At 37.4% G+C, this 16332-nt stretch overlaps 1 pseudogene; it reads right to left on the bottom strand.

Annotated features, from left to right (window-relative positions):
• Positions 1-3602: 3602 nt before the first annotated feature.
• LOC138381411 (oligosaccharyltransferase complex subunit OSTC-like) lies at positions 3603-14458 on the bottom strand (annotated as a pseudogene).
• Positions 14459-16332: the final 1874 nt, after the last annotated feature.

The following is a 16332-nucleotide window of genomic DNA, read 5'->3' as shown; positions in this document are numbered from 1 at the left end:
TCCCTGATGATTAGTGATATTGAGCATCTTTTCATATGCTTGTTGGCTATTTGTTTTTTAATTTTTAAAATTTTTTTTCTAGAATACACTTGGAGATATAAATTTTGTATATGTATTACTGCAAGTTCTTTGCCCATTTTTTAATCAGCTTATTTCATTTTTTGTTGCTGAGTTGTAGGAGTTCTTTATATATTCTGGATATTAACCACTTATCAGATATATGATTTAAAAATATATATTCCATATGTTGCCTTTTCACTCTGTTGATTGTGTCCTTTCATGCACAAAATTTTTTAAGATTGATGTAATTCTATTTGTCTGTTTTTGCTTTTGTTGTTTGTGCTTTTGGTGTCATATCCAATAAATCATTGCCAAATCCCACGTCATGAAGCTTTTCCTCTATGTTTTCTTCTAGGATTTTTAGGTCTTACGTTGTGTCTTTAACCCTTTTGAGTTAATTTTTTATGTGGTATAAGATAAGAGTCCAACTTCATTATTTTGCATGTAGACATCCAGTTTTCTCAATATCGTTTGTTGAAGAGATCATCTTTTCCCCACTGAGTGGTCTTGATGCCCTTGATGAATATCATTTGACCATATAGATAAGGGTTTATTACTGGGCTCTCTATTTTATTCCACTGTTCTACTTGTCTGTTTTTATGCTAGTATCACAATGTTTTGATTACTGTGGCTTTGTAATATGTTTTGGAATCAGGAAGTGTGAGTCCTTTAACTTTGTTCTTCTTTTTCAAAATTGTTTTGGCTATTCAGGATCCTCTAGAATCCATATGAATTTGAGAATGAATTTTTTTTTCCATTTCTGCAAAGAATGCCTTTGAGATTTTGATAGGGACTGCATTGCATCTATAGATTCCTTTAGGTAGTATGGACATCTTTACAATATTAAGTTTTCCAATCCATGAACACAGGATGTCCTTTTATTTATCTGTGTCATCTTTAACTTCTTTCAGCAATGTTTTTTAGCAAATGTACAAGTCTTTCACATCCTTGGTTAGGTTTATTTCTAAGTTTTTGTTCTTTTGGTGCTACTGTAAATGGGATTGTTTTCTCAATTTCCTTTTCAGATTGCTCGTTATTAGTGTACAGAGAAGCAAGTAATTTTATTTTTAAATAGGTGTGTATGTCATAAAGAATTTCTAGAATTTGGAAAACAAGAAAAGTCTAAAAAATAAAGGAAAAAATCCACAGTCCCCCAGACAACTAGCCCCAGACAAGGAAAAATTTTGTTTTCAGTCTTTTCTCTCTGTATGTTTTAAGAAAATTTGTAGATTTAAAAAAACAGTTATAATCAGGCCAGGTGTGGTGGCTCATGCCTGTAATCCTAGCAATCTGGGAGGGCAAGGCGAGAGGATTGCTTGACACTAGGAGTTCGAGACCAGCCTGAGCAAGAGCAAGACCCCATCTCTACAAAAAATAGAAAAATTAGCTGGCTGTGGTGGTACATGCCTGTAGTCCCAGCTATTCAGAAAGTTGAGGCAGGAGGATCACTTGAGTCCAGAAGGTGAAGGTTGCAGTGAGCTATGCTGATGCCACTGTACTCTAAACAGGGGGACAGAGCGAGACCCTGTCTCCAAAAAAAAAAACAAAACCAGTTATAATCAAACTGAATGTGTACTTTTGTACTTTGACCCATTCATTTAACACTGTAGTATTTCTATGTTAGTAATGTTAGTGCAATCATCATAACATTTTGAATCAACTCTTGCATTGTAATTTATTTAATCATTTTTGGACATTTATCTTGCTTTGAATTTCTTTCCAGAATAAATGACTCTTAGTGAATTTTGTCAATTATTAATAAAATTATTTTGCAGTATTTCATAGGATGGATTTCCAGAAGCAAAATTACTAAGTCAGTGAATATAAGCATTTTTTTTTATTATTTTTTTATTATTAATAACAATTTAATTTTACAGAATCAAAGAGTCTAACAGTATATCTTGTTAGATACAGTATGTCCTCATAATGTATACATTATTTCTTGTACAATGATATGAATATGGGAAATATTCATGATAAATTATTAAGTGAACAATGCAAGTTAAAAACAACAGTTTCATATTTTTTTCCCACCCCCCCTTTCCCGAGTCAGCACCTTCAAGTGTTACCACTGCCCAAACGGTGCGCAATGCACTCATTGTGTAGGCATACCCCCATCCCCTCCCCCACCCCCCACCTCAGTCTGATGTCCAATTGGTGTCGTTCCCAGATTTGTATTTAGGTGATGATCAGGGAAACCAATTTTCTGGTGAGTACATGTGATGCTTGTTTTTCCATTCTTGGGATACTTCACTTAATATAATGGGTTCCAACTCTCTCCAGGAGAACCATAGAGATGTCGTATCTTCATCATTCCTTATAGCTGAGTAGAATATAAGCATTTTTGAGGTTCTTGATACACTGTCAAACTACAATTGCTCTCCAAAAAGTTGTGGTAATATATTGTCACTAGCAGTATATAGAAGATCCTGTTACTACATTAAGAAGTTTTTGTGTGTGTTTTAAGATACCTTATTTTTAATTTGCAGTTCTTCAAGTACTCATAAGATAACATTTTCCTATTTTTCATGTTTGTCTACTGAATATGTTTTCTTTATCGTGAATTGACTTTTCAAGATTTTTGTTCATTTCTCCATTAGGGCATGGTGATTTTTCACTTTTATTTGTATGTGTTCTCTCTATATTTTTTTGATTATAAAAATTATGTATTTCCCCTCCTTTCATACATCTTATTGTTCAGGAAACAGTCTCAAACACGTCTCTGAAATAATGTACTGTCACACGCTCTGTTTAAAGGCAAAGCACCGTAGGTAACACTGATGAGCTGTCCGAGTTCTTAGCTTAGGGAAGCTTGCTTACTGATTTTACATTAACTTATGGAAATCAGAAACGTCGTCTCCAAAAGATGTTAAGGAGGTTGTAAAAAATAATCATTTTATTTAATATTATAGTTGTAGATACGGAGTATATTTTAAGAAATGAAAACCTAAAAAGAAAACGCCACTTAACATCATTGGTACGTCAGTATAGGTCTGCAGGAAAAAATACCGTGATAAACTTATCTTTGACATGAAGAAGTTCTAGTCCAAGCTGTAATACACTTCACTAGATACTTTACTGCTGCTCTTCATTCTTTTCCACATTTCTTTTCTTTCTTTCTTTCTTTTTTTTTTTTTTTTGAGACAGAGTCTTGCTCTGTTGCCCGGGTTAGAGTGCCATGGCGTCAGCCTCGCTCACAGCAACCTCAACCTCCTGGGCTCAAGCAATCCTCCTGCCTCAGCCTCCCGAGTAGCTGGGACTACAGGCATGTGCCACCATGCCTGGCTAATTTTTTCCATATATTTTTAGTTGCCCAGCCAATTTCTTTCTATTTTCAGTAGAGATGGGGACGCTCTTGCTCAGACTGGTCTCGAACTCCTGAGCCCAAACGATCCACCCGCCTCAGCCTCCCAGAGTGCTAGGATTACAGGCATGAGCCACCGCACGCGGCCCACACTTCTTATTAGAGGATTGGTACAACCTTTAAAACTTCATTAACAGAAGCAAATCCAGTATCCTTTGATTTCTTCTCAAAAGGCACTCTAACCCGTCAGACAGCTGGGCAGTTTCATTCTCATGAATACTATAGCCATGGAAAAACTCAATAGAACACAGGCAAATCCAATGAATAGAAGAAGAAATCTACTGAGTTTTGGAATATTTGGTGCATTGGATTGGTCCTGGATTATGAAGCCTAAACCTCCCGTTGTCAACAGGAAGCTGATGCGAGTCCTTCCATAATATATTGTCCATTTACTCTGTAGGCCAAGAAAGCTACTGGCCTCTGACGCCCGTGTTCATCAGTCGCAGAGCCAACACTCGGAGGTTCAACAATAACGTCCAAAATTATTCCTCTGGTGATGAGGAATTAAAACACCATCAGCAGAGCACACACCGTCACGGCCCACGGCATGTGCACGCAGGGTGGCTTCTTCAGCTTCAGGTTGGGGACATTCGAGCACTAAGAATGGGACTTGGTACAAAGTCTCCACGTTGATGGCAGCCGGGGCAGCCCTGGGCCTCAAGCCCCACGCGCCACCCGGAAACAGTGTACGTGTTCTCTACATAATAAAAATATTAATTTGTTGTCTCATTTTGACAAAATTTTTCTCAGCCCATTGACTGTATTTGACTCATATTTTAATATACAAAAATTAGCACTTTTGTAATTAAATGTGGCAATCTCCTCTATAGTTTTTCCACTGCTTTTATGCTTAGAAATGCCTTCTCTCTTCCAATTTATAATGACTTTTCAATTCTATGTTTTCCAGTTTTATATATGCTCTTTAATCCATCTGGAAATGATTTTGGTATGTGGTATGTAAAGTATTTATTGAAAAAAAAATATCATTTTAGTAAAACTAATGGTGGTAGTCTGAAAGCTGCCTGAAAACAGGAAGCATGCTTTATTCACTCTTGGGTCCCCTGACTCTCCCAGCCAGAGGAATCACTAAACTCAGCTTCTCTTTCCTCAGCTACCGCAGCCCAAGCTACGTTCCAGAAAGATGGGTCTCCACTCCTCCTATCTGCTCCCTCTGCTAGGAGACACTAACCACCTGTCCCCTTGCTGGGGTCATGACATCTACCCAGGGTTGCTTCCCCGCTTGTCCCTTGTGGGCATCTTCCACCTGAATCTGCGGAATCAGGGAAAAGGCTACCTGCTGCAGGGCTCCCCAGCCTTGGGCCAGCAGCGCCCCCTGGCGCCTCTCGTATTAATCGTTCGTACAACGCTCCACCCTCCCCACAGATAATTCCACCCCCCGCCCCCCAAAGGCCCTTCAAAAGAGCCTCTCCTTCAGCCCCTAGTCTACTTTGCTCTGACATTCTCTTTAGGGTGCATTTCTTCTGCATTTGAACAGCTCCTCCTCAGCTAAGGAGAAGCCATTATTTCCTAGTTGCCTTTTTATTTTTTGATATGGAGAGGTGGAGAGATGTGGGTAGATGCCAACTGTGAACTCCAACTTCTCCATGATCTCTTCCATGAAATCTTTGAGGCTTCCATGAAATCCCAAGGTCTTCCTGCTGCCCACGCTAATGCCTGAAGTTGCAAGTTACAACTACATGTCTGACTCCGAAACTCTCCTTAGAGAGTTTAAAAAAAAAAAAAAAAAAAAAGCCTACAAAATTCTCTAGAATTTAATTTTTATCACCCAAGAAGAAATCTATGAAATAGGGAAGGCTGGGAGTGAGTACGAATGAATGAAACCTAGAAGTAGTCTTCAAATCTAATTAAAACCAATATTGAATAGAGATCCTGTTAGAAAATAGAAAAATAAATTGTTGAATGTATCTGCATCATCTTTTCTCCGAACACCCTAGGGGAGGGCTGATGAGTACCAGAATGGCCAAAATGTGGCATCAGGAAAGCCAGGAGAGAAAATCCTGAACAATCTGCTACTTGCATACTCAGGCCTAAATTCAGTTGACTCTATGTGCAGAAACAGAATCGTCCTAGTGATGGGTTTATTCTAGCTCAAGTTACAACAGCAGGAAACTATGAAATGATTATGGAAAGATACACTCTAGGAGACGATGAATGATAGTCATACAATCTACCATAAACTACCATGGCCCTTGTCACAACATTCATTTGAGAAATATGAGAGAAAGGTTTTTTTCTGTCTTTCTTTTTTTAAGGATTTATTCTTCTGATTGTTTGTGGTAGAATCAAAATTTCTTAAGGCCTTAAAGATTACTCGATGTTAGACAAATGTTTGGTCAGACTGACTGTACAATGTGTTCTAATATGATTCACTGTTCCTGAAAATGGGAAAATCTACTTCCAGTTCTGAAGTCAGGGAAATTCTGTAATTTGACCCCTCTGCGAGGGGACATGCTTCTGGCATTGGTTGCCATTATTCTGTCAAGTTTTTTTCTCCTTTCTCTTTAAATGTCTCCTGGCTGCTCTCTATTCGTCCATAGACCTTTAGGTTTCCCTCTTTGTAATCTGACTCTCCGTGCAGCAGGCTGGGAAGCTGTCTCCTGCTTTAGTCCTGCTCAGCTGCTCGCTGCCTGAGCTGAATGTGTGGCTTGTTTCATCTTGTAGGTTTTCCCCTTTCCAAGGGGCTTGTACGATTTTAACATTCTTTATGAGGAAAGTATGGATTTCACATAATGAATTGATTCACCTGTATCAAAGTAACCAAAAAGAATATTTAGTTGGATCTCTTTGATATTGTTTCTTAAAACACATATTTCACAGAAAAAGGACATTAAAATATTTACCTAGCATCCACCTTCTCCTAAGACATACCCAAACACTCATTTTATTTTTATTTTTTAAATTTAATTTTGATTTTCATGAGTTATACATGAACACCAGTTAAAGAGTCAAATAGTTACACTAGAAGTGTTGTGTAGAACAGCAGGCCTTAGGGTGGTGCCACAACAGCTCCTGGAGTCTCCCAACCATTTTCAACTCCCTTCTACTGTTGATTTTGGTGTCAAAACTTCATACCTCTAGAGAGTGTGCTTATGTGAATATTTCATGATTTTTTAAAAATTTTAGGCAGTATCTATCGACTTCTCTCTTTGGAAAATGAGGATTTAGATTTTCTCCCCTTCTTATCTCCAGTACATCTGGTCACAATTCCCTTCCCTTCATCCTTCCACCATACTTACCTTATAACTTTGGTTAAATCAACATACAGTGTTGCAATATTGTATCTATAAAAGGCTATTTTGAGTTGTACCATTTTTATGCAACTATTTTCTTTTGTTGCCCAAGTTTTTGTTTCTCTTAAAGTTAATAAATTTTTTGTTTCATGTGCTTTGTTTTCTCTGTACTCATCATTGAGTTAACCCCAAACTCTCCTCAAATTGTGGAAATGTTCTTTCAATCCACTCAAATACACGGATTCATTAGTTTTATCTTCTTTGAGTCTTTGGACCTGCTCCAGTCTGCACTGGTACACAATTGACAGCTCATGATCAATCTTCATTTGCCATCATCTTTGGAGATCATTTGTCTCTCCATTGAGTCCCATCTGTTTCCTAGATCCCATGTTCTCTTCTTTCTTCGGTTATGCTCTTGCTTTGGTGTAATACCCGCTCAAGTAACTTCCTGAGAAAGGCTACATAGGAATAAATTTTTGAGATCTGGCATGTCTGAAAAGGTCTTTATTCAACCTGCACAGACTATCAATAGTTTGGCTGGGTATAGAATTCTAAGTTGGAAATGATTTTTGCTCAGAATTTTGGAGGCAGTGTCCTCCACTGTCTTTGTCTTTTGTATGTGACCTGCTTTTGCTTTTAATTTCTGAAAGCTTTTAGAACTTTGCTATTGCCCCAATACTATAAAATTTCATGATTATATGCCTTCTTATAGTCTCTTTTCATTCATTGTCTGGGCAATTGATACATCGTTTCAAACCGAAAACTTTTGTTTCTTAAGTGACTTTTTACAATTTTCTCCTGGAACTTACACTATTTTTATTATTCTATTTTTTAGATGTTGAACTTCTCAGACTGATCCTCCAATTGTCTTATCTTTGCTGTTTTCAATTTTTTTATTTTCTCTACTTTCTGAGAGATTTTCTTATTTGTATTTATCAACTTTTCTAATGAATTTTTATTTAGATTATTATAGTTTTAACTTCCAAGAGCTAATTATTTTTTAGTTTTAAAAAATCTTATTTTTGTTTCATGTAGCCCATAGCTCCTTTTATATGTCTCCGAGGACAGTAAAGATTTTTTTGATCTTCCTCTTTCATATTAAAGGATCTACTCAGAAATAAACTAGGCTGTCTGCTCCCATTTAAGAGTAAGGCACTAAAAGCTGATTGCTAACTCTGCGCATGTAGATGGACTATTAAGAATGAAAACTTCACTGTAAATTATTCTGTTGTTTTACTGGGGAACTTCCATCATCAGTATCTTCATGTCTATTTACTTGGACTATTCATATTTTCCTGCCTAGAGGGTATTAGCTCAGTTGCCAGATCCTGCCAATGACGTGATTTTGGGGCATTCTGTTGTACAACTCAGGTTGCCTCTTAGTTTCCCCTGCTGCTGGCTCAGGATTAAACTTTCTAGAGCATATTGAACTTGCCAGCATCCAAACTTTTGCTCCGATAATTTTCTCTCTCATCCTTTTTGTTTTTGTGAGTTAATGCCTTAAAAAAATCCATTTACTGTCATGTAATGAGGATTTTAGGAGGGAACAGAGATAAATGAGGATGTTTTGCCTTTCATCATTCCCTAGAAGTTCCAACACTTTCCAAGACTATTTATCAAGCAATTTCAAACTTTGGAAGTGTATTCATCATACCAATAATGAAATTGGTATCTATAAAATCTTTTTTTTTTTTTTTTTTGAGACAGAGTCTCATTCTCTTGTCCGGGCTAGAGTGCCATGGCATCAGCCTAGCTCACAGCGCCCTAAAACTCCTGGGCTCAAGTGATCCTCCTGCGTCAGCCTTCTGAGTAGCTGGGACTACAGGCATGCGCCATGATGCCTGGCTAATTTTTCTAGTTTTAGTAGAGACAGGGTCTTGCTCTTGCTCAGGCTGGTCTAGAGCTCTTGAGCTCAAGTGATCTTCCCACCTCAACCTCCTAGAGTGCTAGGATTATAGGTGTGAGCCACCCTGCCCAGTCTGTATCTCTAAAATCTTGAATTAAATTTAGTAGTGGATGATCTCTTCAACTAGAATGTAAAATCAACTCTTGGGACTATGTGTACTTTAGCTTTCCCCCACTGAGACTGGCATGATGCTGAGGATATGTTGATGATGAAATATATGCTTGCAGAATATCTGTCTACATGGATAAGAGTTACTTTATGATCAACGTGAAGGAAAATATTAAGTACACACTATAACTATTTCCTTTTTTTAGCACTGGGCACCACATTGTATTTTTCATGTACCTTTTCTGTCTCAATTACAGTATTCTAATATTTGTATCAAGTAATGTCTTCTATAGTAATTTCTTGGTTTTATTAAATGAGTTAGATAAAATAAATTGTTTAAACATTTGAAATAATGAAGGCGAAAGCAGGGTATTCCCTGCCACCACCACCATCCCAGGTGGTGGAGTGTGGTGGTTAAGGACATGGGTTCTGCCCCCATTACTTGGCTGTGTGACCCTGGACAAGTTACTTATCCTCTCTGGGTCTCAGTCTCCTAATATTTAAAAAAGAAATAATAATAGCAAACATGTTAGTTTAGTTGTGAGGATTTTATTTTTATATATATGTAAAACACTTTACAATTCTTGGCACATAATACTCTCAATAAATTTTAGCTATGATAACAATAAAAATGATGATTTTTTTTCTGAGCAGTGAAGATAGTAATTACAGGAGTGATGAGTGCCATGAAGGAGTGCAGTGCAATGGGAGTGTTTATCAGAGGGGCATAACTTAACTGTGGTGCGTTTTGGTCTTTTTCCTTCAAAGGCTATGGCCCTGTCAGCTGCCCTCTGCTTTGAACCTCAGAAAGTGGTTAGAGAAAAACGAATTTCCTGGCACAGTTAAAGGCATGTTTACGTGATTCAGCTAGCTTGAGGAAAACTGGATGAAGGGAAAGGGAACTAGTGTGGTATACAAGCAAAAGGAACAACTGTGAAAGTGGACTTGTGCAGACTGAGGTTTCACTTTATGTTTCAATATGTGTGACTATTAAATGTTATTCTTTTTGAACAGGCAACACATTGACATAGCTCAAAAATCAAATGTAAAAGGTATGCAGTGAAAACTCTCATGCCTATCCTTGCCACAGATAACTCTTTTCTTTACCACAGATAATGACTTTTTTGTTTTCCTTTCTAGTGTTCTTATGCAAATACAAACAAATATGAATATGTGTTCTTATTTCCTGTCTTTCACGAAAAGCAGCATACTGTGGCACACTCAGTTGCATTCATTACTGTCTTACACTTTGCTTTTAATTTAAAAGTATATTATGCAGATTTTTCATTAACAGTAAAAAGCTTTTTCGTTCTTTCTCTTCATGTGCATAGTATTTTATTATATGGCTATATCGTAATCCAACCAGTTCTTATTGATGGTTACTTGCTTCCATTTTGATCTAACAAAAATCCTGCAAATGAATAAACCTGTTCGTATGTCTGTTGATATGTCAGCAAGATCAAAGTTTTCCTCAAAACGATTTTATACGTTTTTTTATTAAGCTTTGCCTAGGTATTTTAATTTTAATTTTTTAGCTTGAAATAATTTCTAACTTGCAGAAAAAGTTGCAAGAGTATACAAAGATCCCCCAAATTCTCTTCATTCAACAAAGATTACCCGATTGTTAAGTTTGAGCATTTATTCTCTCTGTTTACGATTATTTTTATTCTGAACCATTTGAGAGTAAGTTGCAGACATGATACCTCATTACCCTTTTGGTATTCACTGAGTATTTCCTAAAAACAAGGACACTGTCCAACATAACTGCAGTGTGACTATCAAAACCAAGAAATAGATATAATAGTATATAATCCTGGGACTCCATTCAACTTCATCAGTTGTCCTAATAATCTTCGTTACAGGACCACCTTCCTATCCAGGAGTATGTGTTGCATTGGGTTGTCATGTACTTCCACATACGACAGTTCCTCAGTATTTCTTTGTCTTTTATGACCTTGATAGTTTTGAAGTGTATAGACCAATTTGGGTTTATAATCATTTTCTCGTGATTTGAGTCAGGTTATGTATCTTTCTCAGGACCACCATAGAAGTGGTGCTGTGTTCTCAGTGCCTCACGTGAGGTGGCACACTTGTCCCATTGCTGGTGACATTAACTTGATTAAAATATCTATCTGTGTATCTCTCCATATCACTGCCAGACAATGTCAGCAGGACTTCTTCACTGTGAGGATAATTGATAAGTAATTTGTTATTTATTAGTAATTAAGATTAATTGACATTCTGTTGTAAGGTAGAACATTTCTTTTTCCCATATTTATTTAGCTAATTATTTATATCAGTAGAAATTCCCATTTTATTCACTATGACTATTTGTTCCTATTTTATTTACTATCATCAATTATTTTAATGCTCAAATTCTTTCAGGCTGGCCAGTAGGAGACCCTTCAAGCTAGCCCCTGTGTCCTTTTGACACGTTCCTATCATTCCTGAGCATGTCCTTATTTGGAGTCACGAGATATTTCAGGTTCATTTTGAATTTTCCCTGCTCTGGAATAAGCCATTTTTCCAAGAAGTCCTGGTTTCCTTCTGTTGTGGATAATTAAGAATTCAGAAACTAAAAAGTCAGAATACAGAGACTAAAATCTGGGGGCTAAGTCTACTCCAGAGTGTCATTACTTTAGGCTCTGCCAAAGGACAAAACTAGGAAATCCATGTATGTGCATACACACATATACACACATTTACGTCTATTTCCGTATCTGTCTACATCTCTGAAAAAGTGTGAGGTCATTCTGATACAATTTCAATTTCAATCCAACATTATAGGGGTTACTCCTGACTTCCTTGTTTCTGTTCTTGTAATCCCCTTTGCCAACACTCAACAAAACCTGGCTGTCATCCTCAATATATTTACTTACTTGTTCAGCTCTCCTGTATATAATTAATGTCCCTATCATACTGGCCAAGTGTCCCATCCTCTGGCCTTGGTATCACCAACCATGCAGGCCATGGCTGTGTCAGAGAGAATATTTTATCTTTTTCATTGGTATTGTGAAAGGAATCCTCTTCTTTTATAAATTCTAGCTGTTTTTTGTTTATATGTTTGAAGCCTATTGATTTCTGTATGTTAATTTTATATCCTGTGACCTTGTACAATTCTCTTAATGTTTGAGTTAATATTTCTATTAATTCTCTTGGTTTTTTTTTTTTCCAAGTATACATCCTGAAAATAGAAATCTGCAAAGAGAATTTGTTTTTCCTCTCTATTTACAATTTTTAGATCTCAAATTTCCTTCTCTTTTTTTTAATATCATGACTAATAAAATGTCAAATCATAGCAGCAGTAGTGGGCATTCTCATACTGTTCCTAACCTTAGTGGAAATGCCTCCAGGGATTTCCTGTTAAGATGGTGGCTTTAGGGCCGAAATGTATGTGTTTTTTAAGTTTTTAACTTTTTTTTTTTTTTGACACCTCTATGGCAGGAGATAACTTTTTACTTAGAAATAATTTTAGAAATATAGAGAGTTGCAAAGATAGTACAGAGAATTCTTGTATATCTTTCACTCAGTTTTCCCTAATCTTAAGATCTTATGCAACCAAAACTAAGAAATTTATAAAAACTAAGAAATTAACATTGGTTATGTGTGTGTGTTTTTAAAATCGGGTTAAGGATTCATTCCTCTTTTTGAGTCTCTTTTAATAATTGGGCATGAATGTTTAATTTTGTCGAATGTCTTCTCAGCACACATTCTTATTTTTCTCTTTTGACCTACTAATGTGATGAATTAAATTAATAGACTTCCTCATATTGAATGATCCTTGCATTGCTCTATGCAAGAAACCTTGGAAGAAACCCACATGATTAAAAATATCATGGGCATGATTTTTGAAATTAACTATTAGATTCTGTTCACTAATATTTACTTAGAATTATTAACACTGATAGATGTTTTTTTATTTATTTACTTTTTTTTTTGAGGCAGGGTCTCACTCTGTTGCCTAGGCAAGAGTGCAGTGGTATCATCATAGCTCACTGCAACTTCAAACTACTGGGCTCAAGCAATCCTCCTGCCTCAGCCTCCCGAATAGCTGGGACTACAGTTGCACCCCACCGTACTTGACTAATTTTTCTATTTTTTGTACAGACAGGTTCTCACTATGTTGCCCAGGCTGGTCTCAAACTCCCGACCTTAAGTAATCCTCTTGCCTTGGCCTCCCAAAGTGCTGAGTTTACAGGCGTGAACCACTGCACCCTGCCAACACTGGTAGTTTTAAATAAGATTGATTTGTAATTTCTTTTTTTAAAGCAGTCTTTGTCAGGTTTTGGTGTAAATGTTATCCTTAAAAGGAATTTGGCGATTCCTTCAGTGCTCTGGAATAATTTCAGTAGCATCAAGATGACCTGGTGTTTAAGGTTTGGTAAAAGTCAATGAGACTTTTGGCCTTAATGCTCTGGAGACAGGAGGGATTGGATAACCCTTTCTACTTCTTTAGAAATTGATCTCTTTAGACTTTCTACCGTCATTGGGGCCAGTTTTGGTAATTTATAGTTTCCTAGAAAATTATACATTCTCCTAGGTGTTAAAATTTATTTCTATCATTACAAAAAGTTTCCTCCTAAAATTACAAGCATTTTCCTGTTTTGATCATTATTCTATTTCTAATTTTGTATATATATGATTTTATTTCTTTTAATGATAAGGAAAACCCCCATCAGCCACCTGAGACCCCCACCCCTCACAGAAGACCTGCATCAGCATAATACTAACCTATTACCTGGCCCATCAACTAATCTATTACCTGGCACATCAGCATAATTCTAACCTATTACCTGACACGTCAACTAACCTATTACCTTAGCCACCTGAGACCCCACCCCTCGGACCACCCCAACTTAATAAAAGTGGGAAAAATCGGGTGGATGGGGCTCAGAATTTGGTGGTGGGACCCCTCTGAGCTCACCGGTGAATAGGCCTTGATTCTCCAACTCTCCGAGTGAGGCTGGGTTTGTCCTCGGGACCACCCCCTGTAACACTTGCTGTAACATTAAGTTAGCTAGTGGTTTGTCTGTCTTATTTTTAATTCAACAAAGTATTTTATTTATTCATTTACTTGTTCTATTTCTTTTACTCATGTCTGCTTTAACTCCTGTTTTTAAATTTCCCCATTTTTTTGTTCTTTTCCTAACTTTGACTCATATTTTTAAACTATTTTCTTTTTCTTTTCTTATTAGCACTTGAGACTACAGATTTTATTCTACTTTATTTTTATCCCATAGTTTCTAATATAAGTATTTTCATTATTCTTGCTCTCTAGAATTGGTACAGTTTTGACTAGCATTTTCTTTTGACACATAGTTGCTTGAGTTTTAAAATTTCCAAATAAATGGTGATTTTTCTTTTCTAATTTTGTTAACATTTCAATTTTATGTGTCCCTATTATTTTTCAGTTCTATCATTTGTCTGTATATAATTTTCTTAATCCCGGACCACATTTATCTATTTACTATTTCTAGGAGCAATGATAGCCATGACAGCTTGTATCTTTTCCCTCTTCCCCACCATAACTTCAGTCAATAGTATTATCTTTCCGAATATTTATCTTTGTACTTACTGTTAAATGTGCCTTTACCTCCGATTCGATATGTCAGTTTTAAGTAATATCCGTTGACTCTTAGCTATTGCGGATGGAGCAGTCAGTGGACTTTTAGCTGTTGCAGATGGAGCAGTCAGTGGACTCTTAGCTGTTGCAGATGGAGCAGTCAGTGGACTCTTAGCTATTGCAGATGGAGCAGTCAGTGCGCTCATTCTACCTCCCATCAGGGAGGTATTTCGACAGCTAAGACTTCCTTGTCTGCTTGTTTCCTTTCAATGCCACATTGCTGTGGGTTTCTCCATGCGGCCACAACTTTTTCTCTCCAAAGCAAACTGGGCTCAGGAGGCTTCTGCCCCTGTCTCGTATTCCCTGCCCCCACCCCCAGGGTGACCTTCTCATGTCAGGAGCTGAGCTCTGCGGCCACTCCCTGAGCTCTGCATGGCTGGACCCTCCTTAACAACTTCTGTTCCTTCTTTTCCACCAACTCTTGTAAACTTAGCTGTTTGATCTGAGCCCTGTTCTCAGGAATTTCTTCCCCAACTTTTGCACTTCCCAGCGGGTTTCTGTTCTCCAGGGTGTCTAATTTTGCAGGTCTTTCTGGGATCTGTCACTGCTGGATCCCTTGGTCCCCAACACCGACACCTGATATATCCCCTGCATTCCCTGCACTCTTTCCTGGCAGCTTTGTCCAGGCATCACTGTATACATTTTGGAGTTTGTTTTCTCTCTGTCTCCTACTTTCACTGATTATGGAGTTCACAGAGTTTCTTCTCCCTTGTTTACCTTGTCACGCTGCGTGGTTTGCGGGAGAGAGGCCGATACTTGAATCTAAGCTGTGAAGTCAGTTCTGGATTTTAACACCTTTAATAGAGGATCCTCATGTAGCTCACTGGCAGTTCATTAATGAGGTGTTCAGCAGGAGATTCAGTCTGAGTCTCATTTTAACATACTTGGTGAAACAAAACTGCTCCGTTGTAATTTTTCTTAATTATATTTTAAACTTACCAACATAAACTCCTATTGCTACAATAAACAGAGGAGGGAATTATTTGGATAATTTGTTCCTCAAGCTACCTGGACAAAGTTAGTAGTACTCTGTTAATATTGTACATGGCCATATACAGCTCCCTTTTGCTTTTTAACAGTTCTAAACCATGGTCTCACCCTGCAGACACCCACCCTCAACCAAGCTGAAGAGAAAACGTAGAAATCCACAGGTCGGGCTTCCTCAGCTCCCTTTTTCCTACTTGTCAGGGTGTCTCTAGGGGCAGTCCCCACCCTCACTGGTTTCCATCCTGGGAAGAGATGCCCTCTCTCTCCAGATTGCAATCTCCTTCCCTAGGTACTACACTTCGTCTCTTCTGCAAGTTTGTAAATTTTATTATTTTTGTCTCCTTTGGCTTATTCCATAAATAAACTTACTCTCTTTATCCTAAAAATAAACTAAACCAGACCAAAAGTCCCCAAACATTCCTGTGTCTCTTATACCCCTTTATGGTTTCTGTTTCTCCCTCCTTCCCTGGCAGCCTCTCTGCCTCCAACCCTTGCCGTTCCCTCTCCCTCTCACTGAAACTGCTGAAATAAAGTCAAAGCTGTCCTAATGACAAGATCCAATTACCGCCTTCTTCAAATCCTATGTACCAGTACAGCTAGAATGGCCAATCTAGTTCTGTCTGCTCTCTCGTCCCAGGGTTAATTCCAGTATTCCTCAAGGTTATCATTTGCCCTCACATCATACAATCTTACTTTATATTGTCATCTCCTTCTGAGCCCAAACACCAGGGAAAAGAGACTCAGTTTAAAAGTATTTTAGCAAAATTTTTCTACTCATGGCAATGCACAAATTCAAAATATTACAATATGCCATTTAAGGTATTATTCCTTTGAAAATAAATTTGCCTCAGCTTGTGAATTTTATGTTAAAGGTCATTATAAACAAGAAATTCTATTGGGAGGAGTGGGAAAAATTAATTTTTAAAAAGTTTTTATTGATTTGGTATGGGAGCAAGTACACTGTTAATAGTTTGATCGCTCAACGTGATGGCATGTATTTGTGGTCCCAGCTATTCAGGAGGCTGTGGCGGGA

Source organism: Eulemur rufifrons, chromosome 3 (genome assembly GCF_041146395.1).
Source record: "Eulemur rufifrons isolate Redbay chromosome 3, OSU_ERuf_1, whole genome shotgun sequence".
Taxonomy (NCBI): Eukaryota; Metazoa; Chordata; class Mammalia; order Primates; family Lemuridae; genus Eulemur; species Eulemur rufifrons.
Note: the sequence above shows the minus strand (reverse complement) of the source record. Positions and strands in the feature narration are given on the sequence as shown.